Source organism: Thermobia domestica, chromosome 12, assembly GCF_964235325.1.
Source record: "Thermobia domestica chromosome 12, izTheDome1.hap1.1, whole genome shotgun sequence".
In the NCBI taxonomy this organism is placed as follows: Eukaryota; Metazoa; Arthropoda; class Insecta; order Zygentoma; family Lepismatidae; genus Thermobia; species Thermobia domestica.
In genome coordinates this window covers 195,448,633-195,467,255 of record NC_137465.1, presented here as the reverse complement: position 1 = coordinate 195,467,255, position 18,623 = coordinate 195,448,633, and positions in this window count along the sequence as shown.

Sequence of the window (18,623 nt, the reverse complement as noted above, 5' to 3'; positions counted from 1 at the left end):
AATGAAAATATCATCGTTTTATTACACAAGGTATCAAATGAATAAATAAAACTGATAATACGAGGGGGAGTCGAAAATTTTTGCGGAATGTTGCAGTTTTGGTACTTATGATGCAATCACAATGAAGCTTATACAGTACAGTCCTTAACTTGCCGGGGCGCGGTGGCTCAGTGGTAGAGCGTTCACCTCCGGTGCTTGGGGTACCTGGTTCGATCCCAGCTTGCGCCGTGTGGACTTTGTGGTGGACAAACACCGTGCTCGTGAGTTTTTCGGGGCTCTCCCGTTTCCTTCCACTTTCTTCATTCCACAATTTCTCTCATCATCACCGTCTCCTTTAGCCTAACCGGCATAAATGTGGGACGTAAAACAGATTTCATTTCATTTCATTTCATTTCCTTAACTAATTATGAATTTGACAAGTGTGAACAAGTCATAACAGACATGTTACGAGAAGGGTAGCTGAACGGTGAAGTATGTAGTGATCAGTTTACACAATTTTACAGATCTAGCAACGCGCAAATATTAAGATAATGTGCAAATTGGGAAAACATCTGCTTCAAAGTCTTTTATAACCCAGAAAGCAGTTTAGCATGATGAGTTGTTTGGATCTCCCCAAAGCTAATAAGTGGGCTTTAAAGGTATACTTGTTATTCCACCGCAAAAAGACGATCAAAACTAACGTGACATCTGAACTTCGGAAGATGATAACATAAATGTGTGCTTATATTATTGTAATAAAGAGGTATAACAAAATTCCGGGAACTTTTTGACTGCTTCTGGTATGTAAGGTATCAAACAAATAAATATCATTCTTTTTTGCATAAAGTACGAGGAGCGTGCTGAAAGTTGTGAGCAACATTTTTTTCATAACCGTCATCTTTATATGTAAGTGAAACCACATAGTCCCCATTTTTTTGCACACATTTTCACCATCGTTCTGCAAGTTTGAAAGTACTCTTACAATAGAATTCCGTTCCAGCTGCCCGTAGGCACTGACGCACTGCTTGCCGAATATACTCAAAGTGTCTCATATCGATGGCCTCGCATCTGTTCCTTCACAAGACCGAAAAGATGGTAGTCAGAGGGTGCCATGCTGGGGCTGTAGAGAGGATGTGGAAGTTTTTCCCACCCAAATCTCCTGATCTGCTCCATAGTGGCACGTAAAATATACGAACGGGCATTATTCTGTTGAAGGATGATCTTCTTTCCAGGACGTCTATCACACAAGGTACGACGGAGCTTCAAAAGTGTCTGGATGTAGCGGGTAGAATTTGTTTGTCCAGGCTCAAGAATGTCAACCAGAGTGTAACCCTGTGCATCTCAGAAGACGCTCTCCATAACTTTCACTACAGATTGCACTGTCTTCGCTTTCTTCTTCGGTGGCGAATTCAAGTTATGCCATTCCATAATCTGTCGTTTTGTTTCAGGTTCATAATGATGGAACCAGCTTTCATCTCCAGACACAATACTCAAAAAGTCATCACCTTCATTTCTAAATCTCTGAAGAAGGGTTTGGACAATGGTTAGTCTGAAGTTTGTGGTTCTCAGTTAATAAACATGGAACCCAACGGGCACAAACCTTCCGGCAACCTAACCTGTGAATCATTTCTTGTACCGCACTATGTTCAACACCAAGGTTTGCAGCAATATCATTCACAGCGATACGCCTATCTCCACTAATAAGCTAATCAACCCTTATCTTGTTGTGTTCCGTGGAAGCAGTTCGAGGGCCTCCGCTGCGAGGCTCATCTTCGATACTCGTGTTTCCATCCTTAAAATGTTTCACCGACCTCCTGGCACCCATGCACACATCTCCATAGGCACGCTTGCAGTCTTCGGTGAATCTCAGAAGCAGATTGGTCTTCTTTAACAAGGAATTTAATCACAGCACGCTGTCGAAACGAAAGATCGCTGCCCACCATTTTGGAAATCCTGCCTGTGGTCATGTACTAGCAACAAATAGCGTCAACGTCTGGAAAGAAAGAAGGGTCTGTAGATTGAGATTATATACTTGGTTTCAGTTACAACTAGAGATTACGGTTGTGAAAACATGTTGATCACGACTTTCAGTATGCTCCTCGTATTATATGCGGTACCAAATAAATAAATGTGACATTCCTTATTAACAAATTCATAATTCTGAAGAACAGACTTTAACCTATTGGGAATGCAGTAAACAGTTTATACCTTTTCTTGTATGTGTGTGTATTTTTCCTTTAATTGAAATAAAACATAACTAACTACTCAATATGTCAGCCATGCATTTTAGTGGAATTTTTTTTGGTAATTCGCAGTCGGAATCCTGTTACGGTACTCAAACACGTCTGTAATATGAAATGTTCTCTTGAGAGTAATTTAGCGTTCAATACGATGGAACATGTTTCTTCACCGCACCGCGATAGAAAATTAAGAGAACAAGAGAGAGAGAGAGAGAGAGAGAGAGAGAGACTGAGAGAGAGGGGGGAAGAAAAGAAAAGAAAAAGTTAAAACCAGGCTTCTGTCCTATCTTGTAGTACGGTAAATGGCGGCATAAGAGAAATAACGGGAAATCAGGATCGATACGTACACCAGATGCGAGTTTCAAGCGGAACAAGTGATCCATTATGGTTTCTGGGTCTGTGTTACCTTGAAAGCCGGCAAGAAAATGGAAGGAGAAGGGAGAAAATTCGACGCAGAATAATACTAAAATGAATGTTGTTTTTATTCCGTTAAGTGGCTATCCTCTCTCTGCCACTTCTAACTGTAATAGAAGTCATGTATTTTCGTCTCTAGGATCACTAAGTTTCCTCTTAGACACTGTTCAAGATATGAAGTGGAAAATGGCTTTCTCGAAAACAATCTTTTTGCGTCGTGTACGTCTATGTGGCATTAGTAATATGAGTGTAGGTGTGAGTGTTAAGCACAAAGATAGGTTTTAGTCCTTTGTCAAAGACAGTATTTTGCAATTGGTCTATGTATGACGTAAAAGTAGGTTTGTTGCATTTGGAGGAAAGGCTGTGAGAAACAAAAGTGACCAAACTCACGAGGTCGGCGTTAATGAGTTCGGAATTCATGCTCACTGGACCTCACTCTCACGAAGTGAGCGTGAGTTTGAGTGAGCACGAGTTCCAAATCACGATGTGAGGGAGGTAGAGTGAGCGTGATGTCGGAATAATGATGTGAGCATGATGTCGAAATGATGTTGTGAGGTTAAGTCTGAGTGCAGTTAGTCCAAAGTTGGCATCTTTGGTGAGGAATAGGTGCAGCAAAGATTGAGATGAGGCGAAATGAGAGAATAGAAAAGAGCAATTATTAACAGTGTACGGCTCCACGAGTAGTATATCTGCTAAATTATCGAACATGCCATCGATATTCGCGTATACCTATCACCAGTGCAGTTTACAATGACAGATTTGTTTTCTGCTCCTTCTTCTCTCTGTGTATTTTACTGAGAATAGGAGCACCAAACTGTGACGTCATAGAATCCAGTTGCAAATTACTGGACTAGGAGAACCAAGCGGGCCACTAGGGATAAAATGATCAATGATTTGGGATGAAAAACTTGAATTACGAATTAAGATTATAGATAGAGACTAAAATTGAGTACCGAATGACTACATTACGGAGACAGGTATTCACTTTCAGACATCAACTACTATTATTCTGAAACAATATTTTTCTGCTTAAAGAAACCAGGTTTTTAACTGGAGTGGAGCAACACATAGTTAAATTAAGAATAATAAAGCTAAAATTTGCACAGAAGTCACAGAGACGTTCATTGAATGTCCAATGGTATTAGTCCCAAGATATTGGGGTGTCCATGGGATGTCTCCATTTTACTAGTGAACTTTCCTTTGATATCCTGTCGAAATTCTCGAACTTTGTACGGAATTCTGCTAAGACAGATATAAGTTCTTTATGGAATAATCACACAATGACATTTGGAAATCCAAACTTTGTCCCGTATAAGAGGATTCCATTGAAGTCCGAGGAAAATCTTGTGGATATTTCCATTGTTAATATTTTTTTTTTTATTATGAGGTTGAATGTATTGGGACATGTTTGGGATATATGGGACGCCCAAAGGCTCATGACTGCGACTCTAATCCATTGTGTTAAGTGGTGAATGCTCTGGACTTTCACCTCATATACTTTTAGTTTAATAAACCCAATGGAACGTACATCACCGTTGAACCACAAGCAATCCGCGGGGAAAGCTTTAAACAAGTAGTTCCAAACAAATTACGACAAAACGGAGTGAAGCCACATACTGTTAAAACATAGCAGTATACATAATCCCATCAGGTACCAACTGAGGCTTTAAGAATTGTTCCAACACATCGAGGTATGTGTTTCCAGTAACAATGAAGTCAGTTGGTAACAATGAACTTTTGACCGCATTCACTTACAGTGTATCTCTTTCCCACTCCTGAAGCACATATTTTTTTTTCAACTGGCCAGATGCTATAGCTGTGTCTATTTACATACTTGCATGTGTGAAATGTTGCCTCATCACTGAACAAGATATGATGCATCAAATTGTTATTTTCCACAGCCTATAAAAGAATACAGAGTAATACAGAGATTGTCGAACTTCATATCCCTCAGCTTCAAGCTTGTGCATCACCTATTAATATCAAACACATTATGCATGTTTGTGCAACTTGTTTATTTATTTATTTATTGTAACAACACAACAGGCGTTCTGCCCATTTACAGTGTTTGTTTACATATATGTTGAAATGTCATTATTTTTTACAAAAGAAAAACATACAGAAATTTTTATTGTTTCATTAATTAACTCAGCTCGTCATACTATAAATTGTATTCCTAAACATTTTTTCAGACATATTGAATATGTCGATCATTTCACACTTTTCTTCAATATTATTGTAGTGAGAGCACATTCTCCATAAAGGGGATTTATACAGGATGTCAGTACGCGCTTTCTTACAGTACATGGTACTACTATTGCTCAACCTCGTTCTAGACGTCGGCACATGCAGAAATAAATTAGAACTTAGTTCTATGCAATCAATTTTATTATTTATTATTTTGTGTAGAAAAGCTAAATCATTAACATACCTACGTTGCTCTAATGTCGGTATATTGAAATTGTTTGTTAGTTCTGGGTATGATATGTATGTTGGGTACAATCCAGTTTTTTTATACATTAGTAATCTCAAAAACTTGCCCTGCACTCTTTCAATCATTTGGATATATTTTCCATTATGAGGAGTCCAAATAACAGAAGCGTATTCCAGTTGGGGTCTGATATAAGAATAATATAGTTTCAAAATTGTCATGTGGCTACGGAAGTCTCTACTTACACGACAAAGAAATCCAAGATTCTTATAAGCATTGTTTGCAATAGTTTCAATGTGATTTGCGAAAGTCAGTTTTGGGCCGAAGGTAACACCAAGGTCTTTAACAGTTTCCGGCCTACAAAGATTTATACCGTCAATAGTATAATCATAATTTATGTATTTTCCTTTTCTAGTAAATGTAATAGCTTTACATTTAGTTATGTTTAGGCTAAATTTATTCACGTGGCACCAGTATTTTACATTTTCCAAGTCTTCCTGGAAGTTTTTACAGTCTTCAAGTGATTTAATTTAAGTATATAATTTTAAGTCATCTGCAAAGAGTAAAGTATGCGATTTCTTGATGTGCTTAGTTATGTCATTGATAGTGATGAGGAATAATAAAGGTCCAAGGTTTGATCCTTGCGGTACTCCCGATGTAGCATTAAAATTGTTGGAAATATGATCTTTGTAAGCTACAGATTGTTTACGATCACGTAAGTATGATGTGAAAAGTACTAATGCTTGCTTAGAAAGATTCGTAAGAGCCAGTTTTTCAAGTAAAATGTCATGGTTAACTAAATCGAACGCCTTCTGAAAGTCTGTATAGATTACATCCACCTGCCCTCCTTTGTCTAGTTCTGAAGCTATAAAGTTTGTTATAATTTTCAAATTAGTTGAAGTGGATCTATTCTTGAGAAATCCGTGTTGGTGTACAGAGATGCTGGATCTAACATGATATATATCCATACAATGCTTTGGAAAACACTAGACTTCCTGCTTAGTATGATGGTAGATTAGGTTGGGCTTGGTGTGATTGATTCAGCTGCATTTTGTACGTTTTGTAGCTTTACGGACGTTCTTTCGGGGCTTTCTTAATCGGCATAAGTGTTTTCACTCGACAGGAATGCAGTTCGGCAAGTTTCTTTCAAGTTCCCTTGCCGATTTTTGCAACAGCATCCCTTCCTCCCTCTTTTGACCGCATTTGCGGGTTGCAACATCTTAAGACCTACTGTGCCTGTAGTTTGTTCCCAATACTATGTCTAATATGAAGAGGATCTTAGGCAATGTAAGAATGAGGAAGCTGATCTGGGGAACAGGGAATTGGGTATAACACGTACATTTAAGAAAACTTATACAACAATCTTTTAACTAACACAAAGGACAGCGTTTGGAACTGTGACAAATAAGATTCTACAAGTGTAGTTGACAAACGACTGTCAATTGTTTGGAATGAAGGTTCTGGTTGTCCATTTGGTTATTGAGGTTGTTTTCCAGAACTTCCCTTTCCGTATGATTGGACGAGGACTTATTTATGGCACGAGACACCGTACGTAGAAGGCAACATTCTACTGTACATACACTAGGAATGGACAAAACCGGTTTTTATAAAACCGAAAACCGGTTTCTATAAAAACCGAAAACCGAAAAACCGACATTTCAGTTTTCTCCAAAACCGGTTCGGTTTTCACCCAAACCGGTTTCGGTTTTCTTCAGAACCGGTTCGGTTTTTCACCAAAACCGGTTTTCGATTTTCTCCAAAACCGGTTCGGTTTTTCACCGGAACTGGTTTCCGTGAAAACTTTCCGAAAACACATAAAACTATTTCTGTGGAAATGAATTCGGTTTCCGGAGAACAACGAAACACCATTCTGGTCAGAAATAGAACAAATTTTGGAAAAAAAAATCGAAATCGGTTTTGAAGAAAACCGAAACCGGATCAGGTGAAAAAAACCATACCGGTTTTGGAGAAAACCGATAACCGCTTTCGGTGAAAATCGAAACCGGATTTTTGAAAATTTTCAAAAACCGTTTTTTTTGCCCCCACTAATATATACACACAAGAACTGCTCTTCGGTTGAAGAAACAAGCTTACTACCAGTACGCTGGAATTTATTAACAAGTTCCTTGGTAGCCAACCTGGTGAGGCTGGTTTTTCGAAATTAGTGGATAAAGTCGTTCTGCATAATTGAATACGTCAATGCACACAGACGGGCAGAAACAACGGCGAGTCGTTCTTCTTTGATTAAGCATTCTGTCACATTACCTGAAAAGAAAAAAAAAATCCATCCATGTTTCGCACAAATGTACAGTGATCATAGAATTACCCTATATACAGTATATAAAATATAAAAAAGTTTTGGTAAACCATATCCTTGTAAACCAATCAAGTATGTACACTTAGGCATTGTGGTAGAGTTCGTCCGTTCGCACCAAAAAAATGTCATCATCACACAAATCTGTAAATGATGTTTGCCAAGAATGCATTGTGTTCAATTTTTATGGAGTTTGGTCTTCGAACGAAAACTCTTTTCTTGTATTTTTACCCTGTCTGTCTGCCCGGGAGACAAAACTAAGTCTGCCTGCGTGTCAGTTCGTCTGGGAGAAAAAAAATCACAAAAACTACTTGATGAATCACCATCAATTTTGGATAGGACAGGTTAAAAATTAGAGATCGAAAGTATTTCCTTGTCTATATGCAAATACTTGCGTACAAATTGATAATACACCTGCAAATTGATATGCTATGAAAAAGATTAATCACTTGAGAAACGGACAAACTTCTGTTAGGTGGCCAAGAAATAATTGTGTTTATTCTTGTGGAGGGCAAGCCGAAGACGATAAATCTGCGCGATAAGGCATGTGCACCTCTGTAGGGAGAAGAGGTGACAACGCCAGGTTCAATTTTTGGGGCGGGAAAATGGAGGGATATCTATTGATTTGTATACCGGAAATAATTCAGTTATGTTACTTAACATAAATTACAATATGTCTGGGAGAGACGGATGATGCCACTGGGAGGAGCGCTTTCCTCCCTTGCATCCCTCTAGTGTCGTCACTGGGGAGCAGGCGCATTGTGATATGTATCCGCTAAAACTAAAGCCTGTGACAAACATCTTGGCATTTCAGCTAAACGAATAAAACGCAAGCTCTGACGCGACGTTGCCGAATGCTAAGGGGTGTGGCTATGCCTAAGGAGACAAACTACAGCGCGATCAGCTGGCAGAGGATAGGCGTGGATGTGTACAAAATAAACATGGCAATAGCGCTGGCCTCTCATTTGCGAGGAGCATTTAAAGGGAACTCCGAGCGCCGCCTTCAAATGCCAAGATGTTTGTCACGCCGTTTAGAATTTTCTTACAAAATAGAGGCACTACTAATATTTGCACTTAAGGCAAGATAAAATTGGATCACAATTGAGGAAATGTAAGGTGATGCAAATGTCAAATCAAACAAACAATGAAACAAAATAAGAAAAAGAAAGAAAGAAAGGAAAACTTTCGCTAGCCTATACAATATACAGCATCACAATACTTAACTTTACTTTTATACTGACGGAGATGTTAGTTATTTCAGTAATAGAGATTAATATAGCAAAGTGTTTGAAAATGCTTATCCTGTTATTAGAAAACTTATATTTAATTCTTTATATACGTATGTTTAAGTACACTATGTAAGTCTCTGCATGATAAGAATAATGAAAGTAAGGGAAAAACTGCTTTCATCCAAACCCGATCGACAGCGTGGTAAGGAAGAAAGTTTTTTGTGATCACTTATCAAGTTGGGTGGAATGAATAATAATGATGCCCAGTAAAGTTACATTTTGTCTAAATCGAAGGCATCGGTGATTCATTTGCTATTTTGTTTACTGCCTTTTGTGACTCAGTGGCTGTTAAATTGCATCTTTCCGTACAACTATTTAGTGATGAAGCTATCTTTCGCCCTGTAACCGAAAGTTCTGTCCAAGATTGAAGAACCCGATTCAAACTGTCCAACCACGAGACTCGTTTCAACTTCAGCGATACGCTCAGGCAGAAACTAACGTTTAATCTTGAATGACCAATAGATACTTCACTCTCAATTCCTTTTCTTTTCAAGAATATTTTAGTTGGAAATACGAATACTCTAGTATAGAACTTGTGAGACTGTAGTAACATATTCCAAAAAATCAAATTAAACTCGGAATGTCTAACATGTTATTCTCCACTGCGTAATTAATTATTCATCTGTTACTACCATATTAGTGGTTCATATAATAACCTGTGAGGCATCTACAGATGACTACAGAAGCTCAAGACTTAGTTACTCACATAAATTTATTCTAAATGGAATAATAAACACTTCTGACCACAGTATATACACTTATTTATTAAAAACTAAATACAGTGTAACAGCTTCGACAACTTAACGTTGTCTTCACCAGACAGTAACTAAAGTCTGATGAAGACAACGTTAAGTTGTCGAAACTGTTACACTGTATTTAGTTTTTAGTAAATAAGAGTATACACGCTGATCAGAAATGTTTATTGTTCCATTTAGGGAGTTCCGGAGTCGAGATGGATAGAGTTGCATGTGAAATTTATTCTATATGATTTTATTTGACGTCTCGATTTAAGCAGAGCACATAGTCATTATTTTATTTAAGAAGAAAAAGGTTATTGTAAGAGTTTGAGATAAAACTAAAGCGTGGAACAAGCTTGATGGTTTCTAATCGAATGAAACCAAAGGTGTGACACAACGTTACCATGTGGTAAAGGGATGTGACAAAGCATACTAAGCGCAAGCACTAAGCAGCTTAAAGATGTGGCAACACTGCTAGTGTTGCCACGAGACGAGACGGAACCCTTTTAGACGAGACACGAGACGGGACAGACTACTTGTCCCGTCTCGAAAACGAGACGAGACACGAGACGAGACGGGACGTCTCGTGAAATGTCTCGTCCCGTCTCGTGTCTCGAAAATGCAAACGCTGGCGGGAATGGCCAAGATTGAAATTGCCAGTGGTCATATAGATTGCAAAAGGAAAATCCCCTTTGTGAGAAAAAAATGTTGAAAAGCCTTCATAGAAAAGTGTCCTCTGTCTATTGAATGAATCAATCGTGATACATGAGCTTCCAGGAATATCATCCTTAATGTCTTGTCCTCAATTCCCCTTGCTGTAAACTGAGGAATTCTCATTTCTTTTTTTTTTTTCATTTCTGGCTGGAATGATGACAAACAAAATCAAAGACAGGGAAGATTTTTACAAGGTCAAGAAACCGAACTACCACCCCATCTATTCAATTTGAAAACTAGATAAGGTCTACACTCATTACAGGCTGTAGTTGAAAGTTCTGGTTGAGATGGCGGATTCTCTGGTGGCGGTATTCTTTTTGCTATATGAACCGAAATTAACCGAAAACGGCAATTGAAGTATGTCATCTTGCAACTAATATTTTGTCTTCTCTCTCATTCTCTCTCTCTCTCTCTCTCTCTCTCTCTCTCTCTCTCTCTCTCTCACACACACACACACACACACACATACACATAAAAATACACTTTTACCATTTTACCAATCGCTCGCTTATTATACAGCAGTCATGTTGTAAAATTCACCTCTTCGTTTGGAAGGCGGGCGCAGGACAAAAAAAGCAGATATTATCGACGAACCCTTCAAATTGTTTGCTTTCAGCAAATTTATGATACTAACAATAACACTTTAAATGAAGAGGTTTTACAGGGGGACCTTCGTTTTGTTACGCGGAAATGTTTGATCTGACCAGTGTGCGAAATTGCCCTCTGCTTCCAAGGTTCGCCGACCCTACTGTTCCTTTCCTCTTTTAAGGTCGCGTCATAACTACCCTTTGAAAACCGAAGATGCAGTAAAATTGTGACGTCACGGCGGGAGCAGAAACAGCTTTCGCCCAAGGTCCTTGTCATTCACCCTTGTTTGTTTCTTTGATTTTTGCAGGAAAGTGAGTGATTCTTGGTTTCCTGTATTAAGAAAACATTAATTACTGTAGTGCTCGTGTTAGCCCATAAGCATGTCGAATTCTACACTAAGTATTTGTCGCAATTATAGTAGAAATACTACGGGTTCCAAAGTTATTTATCATATATTTCCCTCGGTTCCTTTGCGGAAAGTTTGGCGAAAAAAATGCTGTCGGAAAGATATCTTTAAAGTTGAAAACGCCAGCGTCTATTCCGATCATTTTATTCCCGAAGCTTATGGACATAATTTAAAATGTGAGCTTCTAAATATTCTACCCAAGAAAAAGTTTAAACAAGACGTGCCTTCACTAAACTTACCTTTACTATACGGAACCGTGTTGATGTAAATAATGAAAGAATTAAATGTACGGAAGTTAGGTGTTTAAAGAAAAAACAAATCAGACATTGGGGTGCAGCCAGATGAAATAACTATTGTGACTGAAATAAAAAATAACTCTTTGTTTATGTTATTTTTCGTTTGTTTTGTGGAGAGTGAGGGGCATAAACCAAAGGAAGAGCTCTCCTTTTTGCGTAAAGAGAACGAAAAACTGAAGTCTAACAGTATGTACAAAGCCAAAATAATATGTTTATAAACGAAGTTAAAAGAATTGGAAAGCAAATATAATAAAGAATTAATTTCAAAGGCCAGTTCTAAAATATAATATTGTGATCGTTTCAATAAAGTGGTTAATAACCGGTGGTGGATATATTACGAAAAAGTTTTATACAGGGCCAAGTAAATATGCTAATGAATGGCAAGAAAAAACTAAGATGGATTGATTAAGATATCATTCGTGCATTAACACAACATGCCTCATTGATAAATTATACAATCATCTGCGGTTACAAGTTCGAATCATCGTACCCAATGTGTCAACATTTCGACGTTGTATGATTGCGAATAGATCACGACAATATAAGAAACTTTAATCCAAAATGGCCACCCAAAAATCAACTTTTTTTAGACCACTAGCTAATCTGGGTGTACTGTCATGAGTTTGTTACACAAACGGGGCAACCACCATATAGTGGCACACACCCTGCGGTTATGGGAACAGATTTGTACCATGGAGGTGAAGACTGGCTCCAAGCATTCTTTGGTCCGATGTGTCGTTCAGCTCCCATTACTATGGCACTTTAAGTAGAGCTTACTGTGCAGTAACATATAAAATTTCAATCAAATACTTTCCATTACTCAATAAAATTATTTGGTTCTGAGGTTTTTTTTTTAAAAAAAATAATTGCAACAAATCTAAACATGCTAAAATGAAAAGTAGTTTTTGGATTGGTATGGAAACCTAAAGGCTGGAATATATGAAATCAAAGTGTACACACATATCTATCTCTCTATTTATCTATATATCTTTCCATCTCTCTGTCTCTCTGTCTGTCTGTCTGTCTGTCTGTCTCTCTCTCTCTCTGTCTGTCTGTCTGTCTGTCTGTCTGTCTCTCTCTCTCTCTCTCTCTCTCTCTCTCTCTCTCTATATATATATATATATATATATATATATATATATATATATATGTATACAGACACTATAAAGCAAGTGGGCTGATAGTACACGATAGTGTCGGGGATGGTGACACCTTTACATCGAACTTTGCTTGTCGTGTAAACATTATTTGACATTAGTGTCTTCATCTTCAACGTACCTATGAGCAATTTACTGTATATTCGTGTATTGAAACTGGTGAAACAAATTTCAATGTTTCAGAATGTAAAAAAAAAAAAAAAAAAAAAAAAGCCAGGGTCGAGAAGTCTCAGACAACTAACAGCAGAGATATATTATCTTGTAAACTATTTGTCCTTGCCTTGTGAGCTTATTTGAATTTATTTTTAAGACCTTTAGGCAACTTTGGCCCACCCCGAATGGATGATGATGGGAAAATTAGTGGAATGAAGAAAGTGGTAGGATACTAGACAACTTCGAGAAAACACACACATACGAAAAATGAAATGAAATGAAATGAAATATTTGAGTTTTAGGTCCCACGGGAATGCCGGTTAGGCTAAAGGTGACGGTGATGATGAGTAATGAATGAAATAGTGGAATGAAGAAAGTGGGATGAAACGGGAGAACCCCGAGAAAACCCACGCACACGGTGTTTGTCCACCACAAAGTTCACTTGGCAGGGGCTGGGATCGAACCCGAGACCCCAAGCGCCAGAGGTGAACGCTCTACCACTGAGCTACCGCGGCCCCCACACACATTCGATGTTTGTCCACCACAAAGCTTACATGGCACTAACCGAAATCGAACCGACTACCACATACACCAGAGGTGAAGGCTTCACGGTGTAGTTACCGTGACATTTCTTGTCTTTGTGTTCTGGTTAATACTTGTAACTTAGTTGTATCTTGATTAGCATGGGGCAGCCTGCTACATTTAACTTTCGTTCCCATGGTATGCTGCCATATTTTTTACGAGACAAGACGAGACAAAACGAGTCAAACGAGACGAGACGAGACGAGACGGGACAGAACCTCTCGAGACGAGACACGAGACGGGACGAGCGCATTTTTTCGAGACGAGACACGAGACGAGACACGCTTTACACGAGACGAGACGAGACAGCCTGAAGTCTCGTCTCGTCTCATCTCGTGGCAACACTAAACACTGCAGCCCTCTCATTTGTGAAGACATTTAAGGGGAACTGAGTACCGCCTTCAAATGTCAGCAAGTATGTCTCATGCTTTAGTTTCTAATATTAGAACATATTGGAAAGAATTAGAAAAGAGAGGCCCAGAGAGAAAGCTCTCTCCCTGAATCTCAACAACAGTAGATGGCGCTTGAGGGTTACATGGAAATCAAGCTCACTTTTTTTTTAAGTAACTTTCGACACATTTTATCTTTAAGATCTCTATCACTTGTCTCAACATAGTGCGGAAAGTAATTAAATTTAGAATTAGGACATGTACATGATAAACTTTCATTCATAAGTAAGTTGAACTTTATATTTGTCTATAGCACGGCCAACAAGAGATGGTCTCTGATGTTTCTTACCACATGCGCTGGGACATTGCAGCCCCTACTTTGATACCAGTGTTACCAACCACGATCACTCTGTCTTATACCATTAATTAAATTGCCACTACAGTTGCACCGAAAAAAACCTTGACACGCGAGTAGTGGCAATGTCACTGGGAGCTGTCAGAGACGTTCTCTTACTGGACGCACTATAGGTTAATAGTAAAGGTCTACTGACTTTCAACAGCAAATCTTTGTAAGTCCTTACGCAAAAGATATTCATTAGCTGACAGGAAGTGCGGGTAGGATATATCAGCATCAAAAACAAGTAGAAACATTAGCAGGCACGTATTTAGAAATTTGATTCGGTTGGGGAGAGTTCCCGGATCATCTTGATGGAGTTACTTGTAGTAGAAATTTGGCGAATTTTAAAAGAAAACTTCAGAATTTTTTTCTGGCTCAAGGTACAACTGAGGTAATATTAATATTATTACCTCAGTTCTTTTTGAGGGGCCGCGGTGGCTCAGTGATAGAGCGTTCACCTCTGGTGCATGGAGTCCCGGGTTCAAACCCTGCTCTCGCCAAGTGAATTTTATGGTGGACAAACACCGCGTGCGTGGGTTTCCTCAGGGTTTTCCCGTTTCCTCCCACTTCCTTCATTCCACCATTTCATTTATTTCTCATAATCACCGTCTTCTTAAGCCTAGCCGGCATAACTGTGTGACGTAAAATTCAAATATTTCACTTTTTCATTTCAGTTCTTTTTGAGCCTGAAAATATTTGACATACAAAAATTGTGGGTTAAATAGAAGAGTAAAAGTATCCACGAAACCTATTTCTAGGGATGCGCACGAGTCGAGTCGAGTCGAGATTTAAGCCTGTCTCGACTCGACTCGAGAAAATGTTGTCTCGACTCGTGTCTCGACTCGAAAATATGTTGCTGTCTCGTCTCGTGTCTCGACTCGACAGTCTCTGTCTCGACTCGTTTCTCGACTCGACAGTCTCTGTCTCGACTCGACTCGAATTCGAGTTGAGACGTCTCGAAATTCGAGTCGAGACAAAATATACGAGTTAAAATATACACACACATCACCCAGACCATTATGACTACCTACCTAATTGTTAGTTTATCCAACTTTTGGCACATATAACAACGGCAACGCGTCTTGGCATGGTCGCAATGTTCCTCGATGGGTCGCTAGAGAGAGTTGGCACCACATATGCACACACAGGTCATCTAATTCCCGTAAATTCCGGGGAGGGGGTGGTGCGCCCTCAGGTCACATTCAATCACATCCCAGATGTGATCGACTGGGTTCAGATCCGGAGAGTTTGGGGGCCAGCACATCACTTGGAACTCGCTCCTGTGTTCCTCGAACCACTCCATCACACTCCTGGACTTGTGACATGGTGCATTATCTTGTCGAAAAATGCAACTACCGATGAGAAACATGGCCGTCATGAAGGGATGTACGTAGTCTGCAAGCAGCGTGCGACGCCTCGGCCGTCATGGTGCCTTGCTCGAGCTCCAATAGACACATGGATGCTCACCTGAATGTTCCCCAGATAATAATTAAGCCGCAGCCAGTTTGTCTCCGCCCCCCAGTACAGATGTCAAGGAGCTGTTCCTTTGGAACACGACGGATTCACACCCTCACATCGTCATGATGAAGATGATATCGGGATTCATCAGATAATGCAATGCTCTGCCATTGTGCCAAGCTCTAGTGGCGATGGTAACGTGTTCATTTCAGTTGTAGTTGCCGATGTCGTGGTGTTAATATTCGCCATCGTTAGGAGTGTTCGGTGCACTGTGTGTTCAGACTAGTGTTGTGAAGGTCTGTGAAAAAACAGAAATTTTGGGTTAAAAAAAACAGTTTTTTTACGGTTTTCCCGAGCTGGGGAAAAAACGGAAAATTTGGGTATTATCAGAATCATCATTTTTGTTAATCACAGAATCATTTTAGTTAATATGTTAAATCAAACATATTTCATAGAGATATCTTCATTGTTCTATGTAAAATTCCGGAAATTTTGAAACCATTAGAAAAAAATCATTTGTTCGGAAATATTGGCAAAAACAGGAAAATATAGTTTAAAAACTGTTTGTTGGTCTGATGCTAGTAATCTTACTTGCTGTAACATGTCTGCAACATATACAGTGGGAAGACGAAAATTCGAACTAATTGGGACCACAGGTAGTTCGGATTTTCAAATTGTTGAAAATGACCAAGAAAATGCCATTTAGGCTTACATATACTGTGCGGTATGTTCTTCTATCGATACAGTGGTTATTCAGTACATACAGTAATTACAATACCGTACGTAAGGCTACTTACATTTAATGTTTCTGAAGAACCTGCTTGTACAAAACTTATAGGCCTAAGAAAAAAATAAAAATAAAAATACATGACGAACAATTACATATAAATGAACTTTTGTAAAAACACTGACTTCACATAACGTCGATGGACACGCTATTGTTTGTTTATCGCTAGCGTTAAGACAAAATGTAAAAAGCTTCTAGAGACCGCGTTCGGATTTTTGACGTTAGGATTATCGACGTCCTACTATATATACAATGTATTTCGCTAACGGAAAAATACTTAAAGCAACAGGTTTTAATTCTACTTTACACACACATACCGCACAAGTGAGTAAATTTGAGCAGCGAGAAATATATTAAGTGAAACTTCCGTTAATTATTATTACAGACTAGCAGAATATCCGTTCTTCGCACAGGGAGAATACGTTTCATTTTGGACACAAAGGGCACCAAAACTGTCACCAATGAAGTTGTGGAGCCCCAAAACTATGAATTTGACATTAATACCGATAATTTTCAATTATCTTTACATGTCACCATCACCCTTAGAGTACGAATGGGGCTGAATTTGTGGATTTAAACAGCATCTTCTGTTCATCTCAGCGAGTATGGATTCGAGGCCATTTTCGATCATGTATATATATATATATATATATATATATATATATATATATATATATATATATATATATATATATATATATATATACAGAGGCGGATCCAAGGGGGCTGTCGCCCCCCTTCTCTTCACACTCAAGTATACACTGCATAAAATGGGCTTCAATCCTGCTTTACACTGGATAAAACTGCAAACTATGGTTTAGCCCCTCCCTTGATCAAATCCTGGATCCGCCACTATACTGTATATAATGCTCAAAAATATTAGGCGTTCAGCTGAAACATCACACAAGACCTTAAGATAGTGTATGAATAAGCTTGTGTTTGACTCATATATATATCATACAAGAAGGAATGCTTTAAGATACACTAGAAAAATGGGGCACATACTGGTGTTGGGGCACGGAAAACCTTGTTCACATGGCTCATGACACAAGACGGTTATGTGTGTACCTCTCGAACTGCTCACAAACAGGCAAGGCAACAACAATGATTGTTCCTTAATATGTCATATGATCACTTCGAATAGCCAACAGAGCCTCGCACCTGCGTGGCATGGATTCAATCAGATTATCGATGAGTTCTTGGGGAATGTTGTGCCACTCATCTAGAAGAGCGACTTCCAGCTCTGGAATGGTTGTTGGATTTACTGGCCTAGCGGCAATTCGTCTGCCATGCATATCCCAGACATGGCCACTTCATCCGAGCGATACCCTCAGCATCCAGCATCTCATCCACTAACCGAGCTATGTGAGGACGAGTATTGTCATCCATGAAAAGGAACGAATCACCAATGGCACCAGCATAAGGAAGAACAAGAGTTTTCATGATCTCATCCCTATATTTGAGAGCCGTCAAAGAGCCATTTTGGATGATGTGGAGCTCAGTACGCTCACCAGTGCTGATTCCTACCCACACCATCAGTCCACCACCATGATACTGGGATCTTTCTCGCACAAACATGGGATTGTGTCGTGTTCTACAATCTCTCCAGATGAAAACGCGTCGATTATCAGGCTCCACACTGAATCGAGACTCGTCAGAGAACAAAACATTGCTCCATTCATTGCGTCCCAACCCACGATGTTCCTTTGCCTATGCTCTTCGATCAACACGGTGTCGTGCAGTTAATGGGACACACACCATAGGCCTACGTGCGTAGAGACCCCCTTCTCGAAGGCGATTGCGGACCGTTTGAGTGGATATTGTGCGTCCTGTTGTTGTTCGGAAGGCTTGCGGAAGCAGAGTTGTATTTTGACGCCGGTTTCGACGGGCTGTTAACAAGAGATAACGATCGTCTCTGGCTTTGGTTGCTAGTGGACGGCTCTGTCCTTGTCTTCTTCGAACACTTCAAGTTGTTTGAAATCGATTCCACAATCGGGAAATCACACTTTGTGCCACTCTTATGGCATGTGACACCTCCCGCTGTAACTGACCAGCTTCCAATCTGCCGACAGCTCGCCATGCCAACGATTCTGGCAAATCACGTTGTTGCGCAATTTCACTACGTAGATTTGTGACGCACTAAACACAATGAGGACAAAGGTATCCTGGAGCTGGAATGTGTTGGCAGCGCCACACTACAAAATGATATCCGTTAGCGCCACGTCACTGATCACGTGAACAGATGTTTCAAACGGTTCGTTTGCACGTTGGGCCTTCATGATTTTAATCTGA